The 18,504-nt window shown below is 42.7% G+C and overlaps 20 non-coding genes across 20 annotated transcripts; all 20 read left to right on the forward strand.

The window, feature by feature from the left end:
• The first annotated feature begins 93 nt into the window (after positions 1-93).
• On the forward strand, positions 94-165 carry trnaa-ugc (transfer RNA alanine (anticodon UGC)). Its single transcript has one exon. It is a non-coding gene; the product is annotated as a tRNA-Ala (tRNA).
• A 655-nt stretch (positions 166-820) lies between these two features.
• trnaa-ugc (transfer RNA alanine (anticodon UGC)) lies at positions 821-892 on the forward strand. Its single transcript has one exon. It is a non-coding gene; the product is annotated as a tRNA-Ala (tRNA).
• Positions 893-2,602: 1,710 nt separating this feature from the next.
• trnaa-ugc (transfer RNA alanine (anticodon UGC)) lies at positions 2,603-2,674 on the forward strand. The gene has a single exon. It is a non-coding gene; the product is annotated as a tRNA-Ala (tRNA).
• Positions 2,675-3,119: 445 nt separating this feature from the next.
• trnaa-ugc (transfer RNA alanine (anticodon UGC)) lies at positions 3,120-3,191 on the forward strand. The gene has a single exon. It is a non-coding gene; the product is annotated as a tRNA-Ala (tRNA).
• A 652-nt stretch (positions 3,192-3,843) lies between these two features.
• Positions 3,844-3,915, forward strand: trnaa-ugc (transfer RNA alanine (anticodon UGC)). The gene has a single exon. It is a non-coding gene; the product is annotated as a tRNA-Ala (tRNA).
• Positions 3,916-4,363: 448 nt separating this feature from the next.
• trnaa-ugc (transfer RNA alanine (anticodon UGC)) lies at positions 4,364-4,435 on the forward strand. The gene has a single exon. It is a non-coding gene; the product is annotated as a tRNA-Ala (tRNA).
• A 657-nt stretch (positions 4,436-5,092) lies between these two features.
• On the forward strand, positions 5,093-5,164 carry trnaa-ugc (transfer RNA alanine (anticodon UGC)). Its single transcript has one exon. It is a non-coding gene; the product is annotated as a tRNA-Ala (tRNA).
• Positions 5,165-6,852: 1,688 nt separating this feature from the next.
• On the forward strand, positions 6,853-6,924 carry trnaa-ugc (transfer RNA alanine (anticodon UGC)). Its single transcript has one exon. It is a non-coding gene; the product is annotated as a tRNA-Ala (tRNA).
• Positions 6,925-8,102: 1,178 nt separating this feature from the next.
• trnaa-ugc (transfer RNA alanine (anticodon UGC)) lies at positions 8,103-8,174 on the forward strand. Its single transcript has one exon. It is a non-coding gene; the product is annotated as a tRNA-Ala (tRNA).
• Positions 8,175-8,619: 445 nt separating this feature from the next.
• On the forward strand, positions 8,620-8,691 carry trnaa-ugc (transfer RNA alanine (anticodon UGC)). Its single transcript has one exon. It is a non-coding gene; the product is annotated as a tRNA-Ala (tRNA).
• A 652-nt stretch (positions 8,692-9,343) lies between these two features.
• trnaa-ugc (transfer RNA alanine (anticodon UGC)) lies at positions 9,344-9,415 on the forward strand. The gene has a single exon. It is a non-coding gene; the product is annotated as a tRNA-Ala (tRNA).
• A 448-nt stretch (positions 9,416-9,863) lies between these two features.
• On the forward strand, positions 9,864-9,935 carry trnaa-ugc (transfer RNA alanine (anticodon UGC)). The gene has a single exon. It is a non-coding gene; the product is annotated as a tRNA-Ala (tRNA).
• Positions 9,936-10,592: 657 nt separating this feature from the next.
• On the forward strand, positions 10,593-10,664 carry trnaa-ugc (transfer RNA alanine (anticodon UGC)). The gene has a single exon. It is a non-coding gene; the product is annotated as a tRNA-Ala (tRNA).
• Positions 10,665-11,109: 445 nt separating this feature from the next.
• trnaa-ugc (transfer RNA alanine (anticodon UGC)) lies at positions 11,110-11,181 on the forward strand. The gene has a single exon. It is a non-coding gene; the product is annotated as a tRNA-Ala (tRNA).
• Positions 11,182-11,833: 652 nt separating this feature from the next.
• trnav-uac (transfer RNA valine (anticodon UAC)) lies at positions 11,834-11,905 on the forward strand. Its single transcript has one exon. It is a non-coding gene; the product is annotated as a tRNA-Val (tRNA).
• A 448-nt stretch (positions 11,906-12,353) lies between these two features.
• trnaa-ugc (transfer RNA alanine (anticodon UGC)) lies at positions 12,354-12,425 on the forward strand. Its single transcript has one exon. It is a non-coding gene; the product is annotated as a tRNA-Ala (tRNA).
• A 657-nt stretch (positions 12,426-13,082) lies between these two features.
• Positions 13,083-13,154, forward strand: trnaa-ugc (transfer RNA alanine (anticodon UGC)). The gene has a single exon. It is a non-coding gene; the product is annotated as a tRNA-Ala (tRNA).
• A 2,206-nt stretch (positions 13,155-15,360) lies between these two features.
• Positions 15,361-15,432, forward strand: trnaa-ugc (transfer RNA alanine (anticodon UGC)). The gene has a single exon. It is a non-coding gene; the product is annotated as a tRNA-Ala (tRNA).
• Positions 15,433-16,815: 1,383 nt separating this feature from the next.
• trnaa-ugc (transfer RNA alanine (anticodon UGC)) lies at positions 16,816-16,887 on the forward strand. The gene has a single exon. It is a non-coding gene; the product is annotated as a tRNA-Ala (tRNA).
• A 978-nt stretch (positions 16,888-17,865) lies between these two features.
• On the forward strand, positions 17,866-17,937 carry trnaa-ugc (transfer RNA alanine (anticodon UGC)). Its single transcript has one exon. It is a non-coding gene; the product is annotated as a tRNA-Ala (tRNA).
• The last annotated feature ends 567 nt before the right edge of the window (positions 17,938-18,504 follow it).

Consider the following 18,504-nt stretch of genomic DNA (forward strand, 5'->3'; position numbering starts at 1 on the left):
GTGGTGAGTTACATGTTCCTTTTACTCAAGCTAGCATTTCAACGCAATGTGGAACTTTCCACTAGGCTGCAGGAAACTTGCTTCAGTCCATCAGGGGATGTAGCTCAGTGGTAGAGCGCATGCTTTGCATGTATGAGGTCCTGGGTTCAATCCCCAGCATCTCCAAGAAAGTCATCCTTTAACTCAAAGCTTTATCTGTTGCACATCTCTCTCTGCCAAATTTATATTTGGAAAAATAACAACTAGCTTGAGTACAAGGCACACGTAACTCAACACAGCTTTCTCAAGTGCCAGTAGCTCAGTGGTAGAGCATATGCTTTGCATGCATGTGGTCATGGGTTCAATCTCCAGCAACTCCAAGGATAGTTATACTTCACCTCAAAGCTTTATCTGTTGTGCATCTCTCTCTGCCTAATTTATATTTGGAAAAATGGCAGCTAGCTTAAGTATAAGGTACATGTATCTCAGCCCAACCTTCACTAGGGCCAGTGGCTCACTGGTAGAACACATGCTTTGCATGTATGAGCTCCTGGGTTCAATCCCCACCGTCTCCAAAGAAAGTTCCCATGTCACCACGTAGAATTGTAAAGTTGTTTTATTGGATTTTTTTTGCAACAAATGTCCTGGGTTCAATCCCCAGCATTTTAAAGCAATTTGGAACTTTCCTTTAGCCTCATACATGCAACGCATATACTCGACCATTGAGCTACTGCCCCCTGTGAAGGTTGTGGTGAGTTTCATGTCCCTTTTACTCAAGCTAGCACTTCAAAGCAATGTGGAACTTTCCACTAGCCTGCAGGAAACTTGCTTCACTCCATCAGGGGATGTAGCTCAGTGGTAGAGCGCATGCTTTGCATGTATGAGGTCCTGGGTTCAATCCCCAGCATCTCCAAGGAAAGTTTTCCTTTAACTCAAACCTTTATCTGTTGCACATCTCTCTCTGCCTAATTATTTAGTTGGAAAATTAGCATCTAGCTTGAGTACAAAGCACATGTAACTCAGCCCAAAATTCACAAGGGCCAGTGGTTCAGTGGTACAGCACATGCTTTGCATGTATGAGCTCCTGGGTTCAATCTCAGCGTCTCTAAGGAAAGTTGTAGAATTGAAAAGTTTTATTTTTTATTTTTTTTTTTGCAACAAAGGTCCTGGTTTCAATCCCCAGCAATTTAAAGGAATGTGGAACTTTCCATTAGCCTCACACATGCAAAGTATATGCTCTACCATTGAGCTACTGCCTCTTGTGAAGGTTGTGGTGAGTTACATGTCCCTTTTACTCAAGCTAGCATATCAACGCAATGTGGAACTTTCCACTAGGCTGCAGGAAACTTGCTTCAGTCCATCAGGGGATGTAGCTCAGTGGTAGACTGCATGCTTTGCATGTATGAGGTCCTGGGTTCAATCCCCAGCATCTCCAAGAAAGTCATCCTTTAACTCAAAGCTTTTTCTGTTGCACATCTCTCTCTGCCAAATTTATATTTGGAAAAATAACAACTAGCTTGAGTACAAGGCACATGTAACTCAGCACAGCTTTCTCAAGTGACAGTAGCTCAGTGGTAGAGCATATGCTTTGCATTCATGTGGTCATGGGTTCAATCCCCAGCTTCTCCAAGGAAAGTTCCCGTGTTACCACGTAGAATTGTAAAGTTATTTTTTTGGATTTTTTTGCAACAAATGTCCTGGGTTCAATCCCCAGCATTTTAAAGCAATTTGGAACTTTCCTTTAGCCTCATACATGCAAAGCACCTGCTCTACCATTGAGCTACTTCCCCTTGTGAAGGTTGTGGTGAGTTTCATGTCCCTTTTACTCAAGCTAGCATTTCAAAGCAATGTGGAACTTTCCACTAGCCTGCAGGAAACTTGCTTCAGTCCATCAGGGGATGTAGCTCAGTGGTAGAGAACATGCTTTGCATGTATGAGGTCCTGGGTTCAATCCCCAGCATCTCCAAGGAAAGTTATCCTTTAACTCAAACCTTTATCTGTTGCACATCTCTCTCTGCATAATTTTTTAGTTGGGAAATTAGCATCTAGCTTGAGTACAAGGCACTTGTAACTCAGCCCAACATTCACAAGGGCCAGTGGTTCAGTGGTAGAGCATATGCTTTGCATGCATGTGGTCATGGGTTCAATCTCCAGCAACTCCAAGGATAGTTATACTTCACCTCAAAGCTTTATCTGTTGTGCATCTCTCTCTGCCTAATTTATATTTGGAAAAATGGCAGCTAGCTTGAGTATAAGGTACATGTATCTCAGCCCAACCTTCACTAGGGCCAGTGGCTCAGTGGTAGAACACATGCTTTGCATGTATGAGCTCCTGGGTTCAATCCCCAGCGTCTCCAAAGAAAGTTCCCGTGTCACCACGTAGAATTGTAAAGTTGTTTTGTTGGATTTTTTTTGCAACAAATGTCCTGGGTTCAATCCCCAGCATTTTAAAGCAATTTGGAACTTTCCTTTAGCCTCATACATGCAAAGCATATACTCTACCATTGAGCTACTGCCCCCTGTGAAGGTTGTGGTGAGTTTCATGTCCCTTTTACTCAAGCTAGCATTTCTTAGCAATGTAGAACTTTCCACTCGCCTGCAGGAAACTTGCTTCAGTCCATCAGGGGATGTAGCTCAGTGGTAGAGCGCATGCTTTGCATGTATGAGGTCCTGGGTTCAATCCCCAGCATCTCCAAGAAAGTCATCCTTTAACTCAAAGCTTTTTCTGTTGCACATCTCTCTCTGCCTAATTTTTTAGTTGGGAAATTTGCATCTAGCTTGAGTACAAGGCACTTGTAACTCAGCCCAACATTCACAAGGGCCAGTGGTTCAGTGGTAGAGAACATGCTTTGCATGTATGAGCTCCTGGGTTCAATCTCAGCGTCTCCAAGGAAAGTTGTAGAATTGAAAGTTTTATTTTTTATTTTTTTTGCAACAAAGGTCCTGGTTTCAATCCCCACCAATTTAAAGGAATGTGGAACTTTCCATTAGCCTCACACATGCAAAGTATATGCTCTACCATTGAGCTACTGCCTCTTGTGAAGGTTGTGGTGAGTTACATGTCCCTTTTACTCAAGCTAGCATTTCAAAGTAATGTGGAACTTTCCACTCGCCTGCAGGAAACTTGCGTTAGTCCATCAGGGGATGTAGCTCAGTGGTAGAGCGCATGCTTTGCATGTATGAGGTCCTGGGTTCAATCCCCAGCATCTCCAAGAAAGTCATCCTTTAACTCAAAGCTTTATCTGTTGCACATCTCTCTCTGCCAAATTTATATTTGGAAAAATAGCAACTAGCTTGAGTACAAGGCAAATGTAACTCAGCACAGCTTTCTCAAGTGCCAGTAGCTCAGTGGTAGAGCATATGCTTTGCATGCATGTGGTCATGGGTTCAATCCCCAGCTACTCCAAAGGAAATTGTCCTTCAACACTAAGCATTATCTGTTGCGCATCTCTCACTGCCTAATTTATATTTGGAAAAATAGCAACTAGCTTGAGTATAAGGTACATGTAACTCAGCCCAACCTTCACAAGTCCAGTGGCTCAGTGGTAGAGCGCATGCTTTGTATGTATGAACTCCTGGGTTCAATCCCCAGTGTCTCCAAAGAAATTTTTTGAATTGTAAGGATTTTTTTGTATTTTTTTTGCAAAAAACTTTTGCAAAAAAGGTCCTGGGTTCAATCCCCAGCATTTTAAAGCAATTTGGAACTTTCCATTAGCCTAATACATGCAAAGCATATGCTCTACCATTGAGCTACTGCCCCTTGTGAAGGTTGTGGTGAGTTTCATGTCCCTTTTACTCAAGCTAGCATTTCAAAGCAATGTGGAACTTTCCACTAGCCTGCAGGAAACTTGCTTCAGTCCATCAGGGGATGTAGCTCAGTGGTAGAGCGCATGCTTTGCATGTATGAGGTCCTGGGTTCAATCCCCAGCATCTCCAAGGAAAGTTTTCCTTTAACTCAAACCTTTATCTGTTGCACATCTCTCTCTGCCTAATTATTTAGTAGGAAAATTAGCATCTAGCTTGAGTACAAAGCACATGTAACTCAGCCCAACATTCACAAGGGCCAGTGGTTCAGTGGTAGAGCACATGCTTTGCATGTATGAGCTCCTGGGTTCAATCTCAGCGTCTCCAAGGAAAGTTGTAGAATTGAAAAGTTTTATTTTTTATTTTTTTTTGCAACAAAGGTCCTGGTTTCAATCCCCAGCAATTTATAGGAATGTGGAACTTTCCATTAGCCTCACACATGCAAAGTATATGCTCTACCATTGAGCTACTGCCTCTTGTGAAGGTTGTGGTGAGTTACATGTCCCTTTTACTCAAGCTAGCATTTCAACGCAATGTGGAACTTTCCACTAGGCTGCAGGAAACTTGCTTCAGTCCATCAGGGGTTGTAGCTCAGTGGTAGAGCGCATGCTTTGCATGTATGAGGTCCTGGGTTCAATCCCCAGCATCTCCAAGGAAAGTTATCCTTTAACTCAAACCTTTATCTGTTGCACATCTCTCTCTGCATAATTTTTTAGTTGGGAAATTAGCATCTAGCTTGAGTACAAGGCACTTGTAACTCAGCCCAACATTCACAAGGGCCAGTGGTTCAGTGGTAGAGCATATGCTTTGCATGCATGTGGTCATGGGTTCAATCTCCAGCAACTCCAAGGATAGTTATACTTCACCTCAAAGCTTTATCTGTTGTGCATCTCTCTCTGCCTAATTTATATTTGGAAAAATGGCAGCTAGCTTGAGTATAAGGTACATGTATCTCAGCCCAACCTTCACTAGGGCCAGTGGCTCAGTGGTAGAACACATGCTTTGCATGTATGAGCTCCTGGGTTCAATCCCCAGCGTCTCCAAAGAAAGTTCCCGTGTCACCACGTAGAATTGTAAAGTTGTTTTGTTGGATTTTTTTTGCAACAAATGTTCTGGGTTCAATCCCCAGCATTTTAAAGCAATTTGGAACTTTCCTTTAGCCTCATACATGCAAAGCATATACTCTACCATTGAGCTACTGCCCCCTGTGAAGGTTGTGGTGAGTTTCATGTCCCTTTTACTCAAGCTAGCATTTCTTAGCAATGTAGAACTTTCCACTCGCCTGCAGGAAACTTGCTTCAGTCCATCAGGGGATGTAGCTCAGTGGTAGAGCGCATGCTTTGCATGTATGAGGTCCTGGGTTCAATCCCCAGCATCTCCAAGAAAGTCATCCTTTAACTCAAAGCTTTTTCTGTTGCACATCTCTCTCTGCCTAATTTTTTAGTTGGGAAATTTGCATCTAGCTTGAGTACAAGGCACTTGTAACTCAGCCCAACATTCACAAGGGCCAGTGGTTCAGTGGTAGAGAACATGCTTTGCATGTATGAGCTCCTGGGTTCAATCCCAGCGTCTCCAAGGAAAGTTGTAGAATTGAAAAGTTTTATTTTTTATTTTTTTTGCAACAAAGGTCCTGGTTTCAATCCCCACCAATTTAAAGGAATGTGGAACTTTCCATTAGCCTCACACATGCAAAGTATATGCTCTACCATTGAGCTACTGCCTCTTGTGAAGGTTGTGGTGAGTTACATGTCCCTTTTACTCAAGCTAGCATTTCAACGCAATGTGGAACTTTCCACTAGGCTGCAGGAAACTTGCTTCAGTCCATCAGGGGATGTAGCTCAGTGGTAGACCGCATGCTTTGCATGTATGAGGTCCTGGGTTCAATCCCCAGCATCTCCAAGGAAAGTTATCCTTTAACTTAAACCTTTATCTGTTGCACATCTCTCTCTGCCTAATTTTTTATTTGGGAAATTTGCATCTAGCTTGAGTACAAGGCACTTGTAACTCAGCCCAACCTTCACTAGGGCCAGTGGTTCAGTGGTAGAGAACATGCTTTGCATGTATGAGCTCCTGGGTACAATCTCAGCGTCTCCAAGGAAAGTTGTAGAATTGAAAAGTTTTATTTTTTATTTTTTTTGCAACAAAGGTCCTGGTTTCAATCCCCAGCAATTTAAAGGAATGTGGAACTTTCCATTAGCCTCACACACGCAAAGTATTGCTCTACCATTGAGCTACTGCCTCTTGTGAAGGTTGTGGTGAGTTACATGTCCCTTTTACTCAAGCTAGCATTTCAAAGCAATGTGGAACTTTCCACTCGCCTGCAGGAAACTTGCGTTAGTCCATCAGGGGATGTAGCTCAGTGGTAGAGCGCATGCTTTGCATGTATGAGTTCCTGGGTTCAATCCCCAGCATCTCCAAGAAAGTCATCCTTTAATTCAAAGCTTTATCTGTTGCACATCTCTCTCTGCCAAATTTATATTTGGAAAAATAGCAACTAGCTTGAGTACAAGGCAAATGTAACTCAGCACAGCTTTCTCAAGTGCCAGTAGCTCAGTGGTAGAGCATATGCTTTGCATGCATGTGGTCATGGGTTCAATCCCCAGCTACTCCAAAGGAAATTGTCCTTCAACACTAAGCTTTATCTGTTGCGCATCTCTCACTGCCTAATTTATATTTGGAAAAATAGCAACTAGCTTGAGTATAAGGTACATGTAACTCAGCCCAACCTTCACAAGTCCAGTGGCTCAGTGGTAGAGCGCATGCTTTGTATGTATGAGCTCCTGGGTTCAATCCCCAGTGTCTCCAAAGAAATTTGTTGAATTGTAAGGATTTTTTTGTATTTTTTTTGCAAAAAACTTTTGCAAAAAAGGTCCTGGGTTCAATCCCCAGCATTTTAAAGCAATTTGGAACTTTCCATTAGCCTAATACATGCAAAGCATATGCTCTACCATTGAGCTACTGCCCCTTGTGAAGGTTGTGGTGAGTTTCATGTCCCTTTTACTCAAGCTAGCATTTCAAAGCAATGTGGAACTTTCCACTAGCCTGCGGGAAACTTGCTTCAGTCCATCAGGGGATGTAGCTCAGTGGTAGAGCGCATGCTTTGCATGTATGAGGTCCTGGGTTCAATCCCCAGCATCTCCAAGGAAAGTTTTCCTTTAACTCAAACCTTTATCTGTTGCACATCTCTCTCTGCCTAATTATTTAGTTGGAAAATTAGCATCTAGCTTGAGTACAAAGCACATGTAACTCAACCCAACATTCACAAGGGCCAGTGGTTCAGTGGTACAGCACATGCTTTGCATGTATGAGCTCCTGGGTTCAATCTCAGCGTCTCCAAGGAAAGTTGTAGAATTGAAAAGTTTTATTTTTTATTTTTTTTTTGCAACAAAGGTCCTGGTTTCAATCCCCAGCAATTTAAAGGAATGTGGAACTTTCCATTAGCCTCACACATGCAAAGTATATGCTCTACCATTGAGCTACTGCCTCTTGTGAAGGTTGTGGTGAGTTACATGTCCCTTTTACTCAAGCTAGCATTTCAACGCAATGTGGAACTTTCCACTAGGCTGCAGGAAACTTGCTTCAGTCCATCAGGGATTGTAGCTCAGTGGTAGAGCGCATGCTTTGCATGTATGAGGTCCTGGGTTCAATCCCCAGCATCTCCAAGGAAGGTTATCCTTTAACTCAAACCTTTATCTGTTGCACATCTCTCTCTGCATAATTTTTTAGTTGGGAAATTAGCATCTAGCTTGAGTACAAGGCACCTGTAACTCAGCCCAACATTCACAAGGGCCAGTGGTTCAGTGGTAGAGCATATGCTTTGCATGCATGTGGTCATGGGTTCAATCTCCAGCAACTCCAAGGATAGTTATACTTCACCTCAAAGCTTTATCTGTTGTGCATCTCTCTCTGCCTAATTTATATTTGGAAAAATGGCAGCTAGCTTGAGTATAAGGTACATGTATCTCAGCCCAACCTTCACTAGGGCCAGTGGCTCAGTGGTAGAACACATGCTTTGCATGTATGAGCTCCTGGGTTCAATCCCCAGCGTCTCCAAAGAAAGTTCCCGTGTCACCACGTAGAATTGTAAAGTTGTTTTGTTGGATTTTTTTTGCAACAAATGTCCTGGGTTCAATCCCCAGCATTTTAAAGCAATTTGGAACTTTCCTTTAGCCTCATACATGCAAAGCATATACTCTACCATTGAGCTACTGCCCCCTGTGAAGGTTGTGGTGAGTTTCATGTCCCTTTTACTCAAGCTAGCATTTCTTAGCAATGTAGAACTTTCCACTCGCCTGCAGGAAACTTGCTTCAGTCCATCAGGGGATGTAGCTCAGTGGTAGAGCGCATGCTTTGCATGTATGAGGTCCTGGGTTCAATCCCCAGCATCTCCAAGAAAGTCATCCTTTAACTCAAAGCTTTTTCTGTTGCACATCTCTCTCTGCCTAATTTTTTAGTTGGGAAATTTGCATCTAGCTTGAGTACAAGGCACTTGTAACTCAGCCCAACATTCACAAGGGCCAGTGGTTCAGTGGTAGAGAACATGCTTTGCATGTATGAGCTCCTGGGTTAAATCTCAGCGTCTCCAAGGAAAGTTGTAGAATTGAAAGTTTTATTTTTTATTTTTTTTGCAACAAAGGTCCTGGTTTCAATCCCCACCAATTTAAAGGAATGTGGAACTTTCCATTAGCCTCACACATGCAAAGTATATGCTCTACCATTGAGCTACTGCCTCTTGTGAAGGTTGTGGTGAGTTACATGTCCCTTTTACTCAAGCTAGCATTTCAAAGTAATGTGGAACTTTCCACTCGCCTGCAGGAAACTTGCGTTAGTCCATCAGGGGATGTAGCTCAGTGGTAGAGCGCATGCTTTGCATGTATGAGGTCCTGGGTTCAATCCCCAGCATCTCCAAGAAAGTCATCCTTTAACTCAAAGCTTTATCTGTTGCACATCTCTCTCTGCCAAATTTATATTTGGAAAAATAGCAACTAGCTTGAGTACAAGGCAAATGTAACTCAGCACAGCTTTCTCAAGTGCCAGTAGCTCAGTGGTAGAGCATATGCTTTGCATGCATGTGGTCATGGGTTCAATCCCCAGCTACTCCAAAGGAAATTGTCCTTCAACACTAAGCATTATCTGTTGCGCATCTCTCACTGCCTAATTTATATTTGGAAAAATAGCAACTAGCTTGAGTATAAGGTACATGTAACTCAGCCCAACCTTCACAAGTCCAGTGGCTCAGTGGTAGAGCGCATGCTTTGTATGTATGAACTCCTGGGTTCAATCCCCAGTGTCTCCAAAGAAAATTTTTGAATTGTAAGGATTTTTTTGTATTTTTTTTGCAAAAAACTTTTGCAAAAAAGGTCCTGGGTTCAATCCCCAGCATTTTAAAGCAATTTGGAACTTTCCATTAGCCTAATACATGCAAAGCATATGCTCTACCATTGAGCTACTGCCCCTTGTGAAGGTTGTGGTGAGTTTCATGTCCCTTTTACTCAAGCTAGCATTTCAAAGCAATGTGGAACTTTCCACTAGCCTGCAGGAAACTTGCTTCAGTCCATCAGGGGATGTAGCTCAGTGGTAGAGCGCATGCTTTGCATGTATGAGGTCCTGGGTTCAATCCCCAGCATCTCCAAGGAAAGTTTTCCTTTAACTCAAACCTTTATCTGTTGCACATCTCTCTCTGCCTAATTATTTAGTAGGAAAATTAGCATCTAACTTGAGTACAAAGCACATGTAACTCAGCCCAACATTCACAAGGGCCAGTGGTTCAGTGGTAGAGCACATGCTTTGCATGTATGAGCTCCTGGGTTCAATCTCAGCGTCTCCAAGGAAAGTTGTAGAATTGAAAAGTTTTATTTTTTATTTTTTTTTGCAACAAAGGTCCTGGTTTCAATCCCCAGCAATTTATAGGAATGTGGAACTTTCCATTAGCCTCACACATGCAAAGTATATGCTCTACCATTGAGCTACTGCCTCTTGTGAAGGTTGTGGTGAGTTACATGTCCCTTTTACTCAAGCTAGCATTTCAACGCAATGTGGAACTTTCCACTAGGCTGCAGGAAACTTGCTTCAGTCCATCAGGGGTTGTAGCTCAGTGGTAGAGCGCATGCTTTGCATGTATGAGGTCCTGGGTTCAATCCCCAGCATCTCCAAGGAAAGTTATCCTTTAACTCAAACCTTTATCTGTTGCACATCTCTCTCTGCATAATTTTTTAGTTGGGAAATTAGCATCTAGCTTGAGTACAAGGCACTTGTAACTCAGCCCAACATTCACAAGGGCCAGTGGTTCAGTGGTAGAGCATATGCTTTGCATGCATGTGGTCATGGGTTCAATCTCCAGCAACTCCAAGGATAGTTATACTTCACCTCAAAGCTTTATCTCTTGTGCATCTCTCTCTGCCTAATTTATATTTGGAAAAATGGCAGCTAGCTTGAGTATAAGGTACATGTATCTCAGCCCAACCTTCACTAGGGCCAGTGGCTCAGTGGTAGAACACATGCTTTGCATGTATGAGCTCCTGGGTTCAATCCCCAGCGTCTCCAAAGAAAGTTCCCGTGTCACCACGTAGAATTGTAAAGTTGTTTTGTTGGATTTTTTTTGCAACAAATGTCCTGGGTTCAATCCCCAGCATTTTAAAGCAATTTGGAACTTTCCTTTAGCCTCATACATGCAAAGCATATACTCTACCATTGAGCTACTGCCCCCTGTGAAGGTTGTGGTGAGTTTCATGTCCCTTTTACTCAAGCTAGCATTTCTTAGCAATGTGGAACTTTCCACTCGCCTGCAGGAAACTTGCTTCAGTCCATCAGGGGATGTAGCTCAGTGGTAGAGCGCATGCTTTGCATGTATGAGGTCCTGGGTTCAATCCCCAGCATCTCCAAGAAAGTCATCCTTTAACTCAAAGCTTTTTCTGTTGCACATCTCTCTCTGCCTAATTTTTTAGTTGGGAAATTTGCATCTAGCTTGAGTACAAGGCACTTGTAACTCAGCCCAACATTCACAAGGGCCAGTGGTTCAGTGGTAGAGAACATGCTTTGCATGTATGAGCTCCTGGGTTAAATCTCAGCGTCTCCAAGGAAAGTTGTAGAATTGAAAGTTTTATTTTTTATTTTTTTTGCAACAAAGGTCCTGGTTTCAATCCCCACCAATTTAAAGGAATGTGGAACTTTCCATTAGCCTCACACATGCAAAGTATATGCTCTACCATTGAGCTACTGCCTCTTGTGAAGGTTGTGGTGAGTTACATGTCCCTTTTACTCAAGCTAGCATTTCAAAGTAATGTGGAACTTTCCACTCGCCTGTAGGAAACTTGCGTTAGTCCATCAGGGGATGTAGCTCAGTGGTAGAGCGCATGCTTTGCATGTATGAGGTCCTGGGTTCAATCCCCAGCATCTCCAAGAAAGTCATCCTTTAACTCAAAGCTTTATCTGTTGCACATCTCTCTCTGCCAAATTTATATTTGGAAAAATAGCAACTAGCTTGAGTACAAGGCAAATGTAACTCAGCACAGCTTTCTCAAGTGCCAGTAGCTCAGTGGTAGAGCATATGCTTTGCATGCATGTGGTCATGGGTTCAATCCCCAGCTACTCCAAAGGAAATTGTCCTTCAACACTAAGCATTATCTGTTGCGCATCTCTCACTGCCTAATTTATATTTGGAAAAATAGCAACTAGCTTGAGTATAAGGTACATGTAACTCAGCCCAACCTTCACAAGTCCAGTGGCTCAGTGGTAGAGCGCATGCTTTGTATGTATGAACTCCTGGGTTCAATCCCCAGTGTCTCCAAAGAAAATTTTTGAATTGTAAGGATTTTTTTGTATTTTTTTTGCAAAAAACTTTTGCAAAAAAGGTCCTGGGTTCAATCCCCAGCATTTTAAAGCAATTTGGAACTTTCCATTAGCCTAATACATGCAAAGCATATGCTCTACCATTGAGCTACTGCCCCTTGTGAAGGTTGTGGTGAGTTTCATGTCCCTTTTACTCAAGCTAGCATTTCAAAGCAATGTGGAACTTTCCACTAGCCTGCAGGAAACTTGCTTCAGTCCATCAGGGGATGTAGCTCAGTGGTAGAGCGCATGCTTTACATGTATGAGGTCCTGGGTTCAATCCCCAGCATCTCCAAGGAAAGTTTTCCTTTAACTCAAACCTTTATCTGTTGCACATCTCTCTCTGCCTAATTATTTAGTAGGAAAATTAGCATCTAACTTGAGTACAAAGCACATGTAACTCAGCCCAACATTCACAAGGGCCAGTGGTTCAGTGGTAGAGCACATGCTTTGCATGTATGAGCTCCTGGGTTCAATCTCAGCGTCTCCAAGGAAAGTTGTAGAATTGAAAAGTTTTATTTTTTATTTTTTTTTGCAACAAAGGTCCTGGTTTCAATCCCCAGCAATTTATAGGAATGTGGAACTTTCCATTAGCCTCACACATGCAAAGTATATGCTCTACCATTGAGCTACTGCCTCTTGTGAAGGTTGTGGTGAGTTACATGTCCCTTTTACTCAAGCTAGCATTTCAACGCAATGTGGAACTTTCCACTAGGCTGCAGGAAACTTGCTTCAGTCCATCAGGGGTTGTAGCTCAGTGGTAGAGCGCATGCTTTGCATGTATGAGGTCCTGGGTTCAATCCCCAGCATCTCCAAGGAAAGTTATCCTTTAACTCAAACCTTTATCTGTTGCACATCTCTCTCTGCATAATTTTTTAGTTGGGAAATTAGCATCTAGCTTGAGTACAAGGCACTTGTAACTCAGCCCAACATTCACAAGGGCCAGTGGTTCAGTGGTAGAGCATATGCTTTGCATGCATGTGGTCATGGGTTCAATCTCCAGCAACTCCAAGGATAGTTATACTTCACCTCAAAGCTTTATCTCTTGTGCATCTCTCTCTGCCTAATTTATATTTGGAAAAATGGCAGCTAGCTTGAGTATAAGGTACATGTATCTCAGCCCAACCTTCACTAGGGCCAGTGGCTCAGTGGTAGAACACATGCTTTGCATGTATGAGCTCCTGGGTTCAATCCCCAGCGTCTCCAAAGAAAGTTCCCGTGTCACCACGTAGAATTGTAAAGTTGTTTTGTTGGATTTTTTTTGCAACAAATGTTCTGGGTTCAATCCCCAGCATTTTAAAGCAATTTGGAACTTTCCTTTAGCCTCATACATGCAAAGCATATACTCTACCATTGAACTACTGCCCCCTGTGAAGGTTGTGGTGAGTTTCATGTCCCTTTTACTCAAGCTAGCATTTCTTAGCAATGTAGAACTTTCCACTCGCCTGCAGGAAACTTGCTTCAGTCCATCAGGGGATGTAGCTCAGTGGTAGAGCGCATGCTTTGCATGTATGAGGTCCTGGGTTCAATCCCCAGCATCTCCAAGAAAGTCATCCTTTAACTCAAAGCTTTTTCTGTTGCACATCTCTCTCTGCCTAATTTTTTAGTTGGGAAATTTGCATCTAGCTTGAGTACAAGGCACTTGTAACTCAGCCCAACATTCACAAGGGCCAGTGGTTCAGTGGTAGAGAACATGCTTTGCATGTATGAGCTCCTGGGTTCAATCTCAGCATCTCCAAGGAAAGTTGTAGAATTGAAAAGTTTTATTTTTTTTTTTTTTTGCAACAAAGGTCCTGGTTTCAATCCCCAGCAATTTAAAGGAATGTGGAACTTTCCATTAGCCTCACACATGCAAAGTATATGCTCTACCATTGAGCTACTGCCTCTTGTGAAGGTTGTGGTGAGTTACATGTCCCTTTTACTCAAGCTAGCATTTCAACGCAATGTGGAACTTTCCACTAGGCTGCAGGAAACTTGCTTCAGTCCATCAGGGGATGTAGCTCAGTGGTAGACCGCATGCTTTGCATGTATGAGGTCCTGGGTTCAATCCCCAGCATCTCCAAGGAAAGTTATCCTTTAACTTAAACCTTTATCTGTTGCACATCTCTCTCTGCCTAATTTTTTATTTGGGAAATTTGCATCTAGCTTGAGTACAAGGCACTTGTAACTCAGCCCAACCTTCACTAGGGCCAGTGGTTCAGTGGTAGAGAACATGCTTTGCATGTATGAGCTCCTGGGTACAATCTCAGCGTCTCCAAGGAAAGTTGTAGAATTGAAAAGTTTTATTTTTTATTTTTTTTGCAACAAAGGTCCTGGTTTCAATCCCCAGCAATTTAAAGGAATGTGGAACTTTCCATTAGCCTCACACACGCAAAGTATTGCTCTACCATTGAGCTACTGCCTCTTGTGAAGGTTGTGGTGAGTTACATGTCCCTTTTACTCAAGCTAGCATTTCAAAGCAATGTGGAACTTTCCACTCGCCTGCAGGAAACTTGCGTTAGTCCATCAGGGGATGTAGCTCAGTGGTAGAGCGCATGCTTTGCATGTATGAGTTCCTGGGTTCAATCCCCAGCATCTCCAAGAAAGTCATCCTTTAATTCAAAGCTTTATCTGTTGCACATCTCTCTCTGCCAAATTTATATTTGGAAAAATAACAACTAGCTTGAGTACAAGGCAAATGTAACTCAGCACAGCTTTCTCAAGTGCCAGTAGCTCAGTGGTAGAGCATATGCTTTGCATGCATGTGGTCATGGGTTCAATCCCCAGCTACTCCAAAGGAAATTGTCCTTCAACACTAAGCTTTATCTGTTGCGCATCTCTCACTGCCTAATTTATATTTGGAAAAATAGCAACTAGCTTGAGTATAAGGTACATGTAACTCAGCCCAACCTTCACAAGTCCAGTGGCTCAGTGGTAGAGCGCATGCTTTGTATGTATGAGCTCCTGGGTTCAATCCCCAGTGTCTCCAAAGAAATTTGTTGAATTGTAAGGATTTTTTTGTATTTTTTTTGCAAAAAACTTTTGCAAAAAATGTCCTGGGTTCTATCCCCAGCATTTAAAGCAATTTGGAACTTTCCATTAGCCTAATACATGCAAAGCATATGCTCTACCATTGAGCTACTGCCCCTTGTGAAGGTTGTGGTGAGTTTCATGTCCCTTTTACTCAAGCTAGCATTTCAAAGCAATGTGGAACTTTCCACTAGCCTGCAGGAAACTTGCTTCAGTCCATCAGGGGATGTAGCTCAGTGGTAGAGCGCATGCTTTGCATGTATGAGCTCCTGGGTTCAATCCCCAGCATCTCCAAGGAAAGTTTTCCTTTAACTCAAACCTTTATCTGTTGCACATCTCTCTCTGCCTAATTATTTAGTTGGAAAATTAGCATCTAGCTTGAGTACAAGGCACATGTAACTCAGCCCAACATTCACAAGGGCCAGTGGTTCAGTGGTAGAGCACATGCTTTGCATGTATGAGCTCCTGGGTTCAATCTCAGCGTCTCCAAGGAAAGTTGAAGAATTGAAAAGTTTTATTTTTTATTTTTTTTGCAACAAAGGTCCTGGTTTCAATCCCCAGCAATTTAAAGGAATGTGGAACTTTCCATTAGCCTCACACATGCAAAGTATATGCTCTACCATTGAGCAACTGCCTCTTGTGAAGGTTGTGGTGAGTTACATGTTCCTTTTACTCAAGCTAGCATTTCAACGCAATGTGGAACTTTCCACTAGGCTGCAGGAAACTTGCTTCAGTCCATCAGGGGATGTAGCTCAGTGGTAGAGCGCATGCTTTGCATGTATGAGGTCCTGGGTTCAATCCCCAGCATCTCCAAGAAAGTCATCCTTTAACTCAAAGCTTTATCTGTTGCACATCTCTCTCTGCCAAATTTATATTTGGAAAAATAACAACTAGCTTGAGTACAAGGCACATGTAACTCAACACAGCTTTCTCAAGTGCCAGTAGCTCAGTGGTAGAGCATATGCTTTGCATGCATGTGGTCATGGGTTCAATCTCCAGCAACTCCAAGGATAGTTATACTTCACCTCAAAGCTTTATCTGTTGTGCATCTCTCTCTGCCTAATTTATATTTGGAAAAATGGCAGCTAGCTTGAGTATAAGGTACATGTATCTCAGCCCAACCTTCACTAGGGCCAGTGGCTCAGTGGTAGAACACATGCTTTGCATGTATGAGCTCCTGGGTTCAATCCCCACCGTCTCCAAAGAAAGTTCCCGTGTCACCACATAGAATTGTAAAGTTATATTGTTGGATATTTTTGCAACAAATGTCCTGGGTTCAATCCCCAGCATTTTAAAGCAATTTGGAACTTTCCTTTAGCCTCATACATGCAAAGCATATACTCTACCATTGAGCTACTGCCCCCTGTGAAGGTTGTGGTGAGTTTCATGTCCCTTTTACTCAAGCTAGCATTTCTTAGCAATGTGGAACTTTCCACTCGCCTGCAGGAAACTTGCTTCATTCCGTCAGGGGATGTAGCTCAGTGGTAGAGTGCATGCTTTGCATGTATGAGGTCCTGGGTTCAATCCCCAGCATCTCTAAGGAAAGTTATCATTTAACTCAAACCTTTATCTGTTGCACATCTCTCTCTTCCTAATTATTTAGTTGGAAAATTAGCATCTAGCTTGAGTACAAGGCACATGTAACTCAGCCCAACATTCACAAGGGCCAGTGGTTCAGTGGTAGAGCATATGCTTTGCATGCATGTGGTCATGGGTTCAATCTCCAGCAACTCCAAGGATAGTTATACTTCACCTCAAAGCTTTATCTGTTGTGCATCTCTCTCTGCCTAATTTATATTTGGAAAAATGGCAGCTAGCTTAAGTATAAGGTACATGTATCTCAGCCCAACCTTCACTAGGGCCAGTGGCTCAGTGGTAGAACACATGCTTTGCATGTATGAGCTCCTGGGTTCAATCCCCAGCGTCTCCAAAGAAAGTTCCCGTGTCACCACGTAGAGTTCTAATGTTGTTTTGTTGGATTTTTTTTGCAACAAATGTCCTGGGTTCAATCCCCAGCATTTTAAAGCAATTTGGAACTTTCCTTTAGCCTCATACATGCAAAGCATATACTCTACCATTGAGCTACTGCCCCCTGTGAAGGTTGTGGTGAGTTTCATGTCCCTTTTACTCAAGCTAGCACTTCAAAGCAATGTGGAACTTTCCACTAGCCTGCAGGAAACTTGCTTCACTCCATCAGGGGATGTAGCTCAGTGGTAGAGCGCATGCTTTGCATGTATGAGGTCCTGGGTTCAATCCCCAGCATCTCCAAGGAAAGTTTTCCTTTAACTCAAACCTTTATCTGTTGCACATCTCTCTCTGCCTAATTATTTAGTTGGAAAATTAGCATCTAGCTTGAGTACAAAGCACATGTAACTCAGCCCAAAATTCACAAGGGCCAGTGGTTCAGTGGTACAGCACATGCTTTGCATGTATGAGCTCCTGTGTTCAATCTCAGCGTCTCTAAGGAAAGTTGTAGAATTGAAAAGTTTTATTTTTTATTTTTTTTGCAACAAAGGTCCTGGTTTCAATCCCCAGCAATTTAAAGGAATGTGGAACTTTCCATTAGCCTCACACATGCAAAGTATATGCTCTACCATTGAGCTACTGCCTCTTGTGAAGGTTGTGGTGAGTTACATGTCCCTTTTACTCAAGCTAGCATTTCTTAGCAATGTGGAACTTTCCACTCGCCTGCAGGAAACTTGCTTCAGTCCATCAGGGGATGTAGCTCAGTGGTAGACTGCATGCTTTGCATGTATGAGGTCCTGGGTTCAATCCCCAGCATCTCCAAGAAAGTCATCCTTTAACTCAAAGCTTTTTCTGTTGCACATCTCTCTCTGCCAAATTTATATTTGGAAAAATAACAACTAGCTTGAGTACAAGGCACATGTAACTCAGCACAGCTTTCTCAAGTGACAGTAGCTCAGTGGTAGAGCACATGCTTTGCATTCATGTGGTCATGGGTTCAATCCCCAGCTTCTCCAAGGAAAGTTCCCGTCTTACCACGTAGAATTGTAAAGTTATTTTGTTGGATTTTTTTGCAAGAAATGTCCTGGGTTCAATCCCCAGCATTTTAAAGCAATTTGGAACTTTCCTTTAGCCTCATACATGCAAAGCACCTGCTCTACCATTGAGCTACTGCCCCTTGTGAAGGTTGTGGTGAGTTTCATGTCCCTTTTACTCAAGCTAGCATTTCAAAGCAATGTGGAACTTTCCACTAGCCTGCAGGAAACTTGCTTCAGTCCATCAGGGGATGTAGCTCAGTGGTAGAGCGCATGCTTTGCATGTATGAGGTCCTGGGTTCAATCCCCAGCATCTCCAAGGAAAGTTATCCTTTAACTCAAACCTTTATCTGTTGCACATCTCTCTCTGCCTAATTATTTAGTTGGGAAATTAGCATCTAGCTTGAGTACAAGGCACTTGTAACTCAGCCCAACATTCACAAGGGCCAGTGGTTCAGTGGTAGAGAACATGCTTTGCATGTATGAGCTCCTGGGATCAATCTCAGCGTCTCCAAGGAAAGTTGTAGAATTGAAAAGTTTTTTTTTTAATTTTTTTTTGCAACAAAGGTCCTGGTTTCAATCCCCAGCAATTTATAGGAATGTGGAACTTTCCATTAGCCTCACACATGCAAAGTATATGCTCTACCATTGAGCTACTGCCCCTTGTGAAGGTTGTGGTGAGTTTCATGTCCCTTTTACTCAAGCTAGCATTTCAAAGCAATGTGGAACTTTCCACTAGCCTGCAGGAAACTTGCTTCTTTCCGTCAGGGGATGTAGCTCAGTGGTATAGCGCATGCTTTGCATGTATGAGGTCCTGGGTTCAATCCCCAGCATCTCCAAGGAAAGTTATCATTTAACTCAAACCTTTATCTGTTGCACATCTCTC

The sequence above is a fragment of the Pseudorasbora parva genome, chromosome 20 (genome assembly GCF_024679245.1).
Source record: "Pseudorasbora parva isolate DD20220531a chromosome 20, ASM2467924v1, whole genome shotgun sequence".
Lineage (NCBI taxonomy): Eukaryota > Metazoa > Chordata > Actinopteri > Cypriniformes > Gobionidae > Pseudorasbora > Pseudorasbora parva.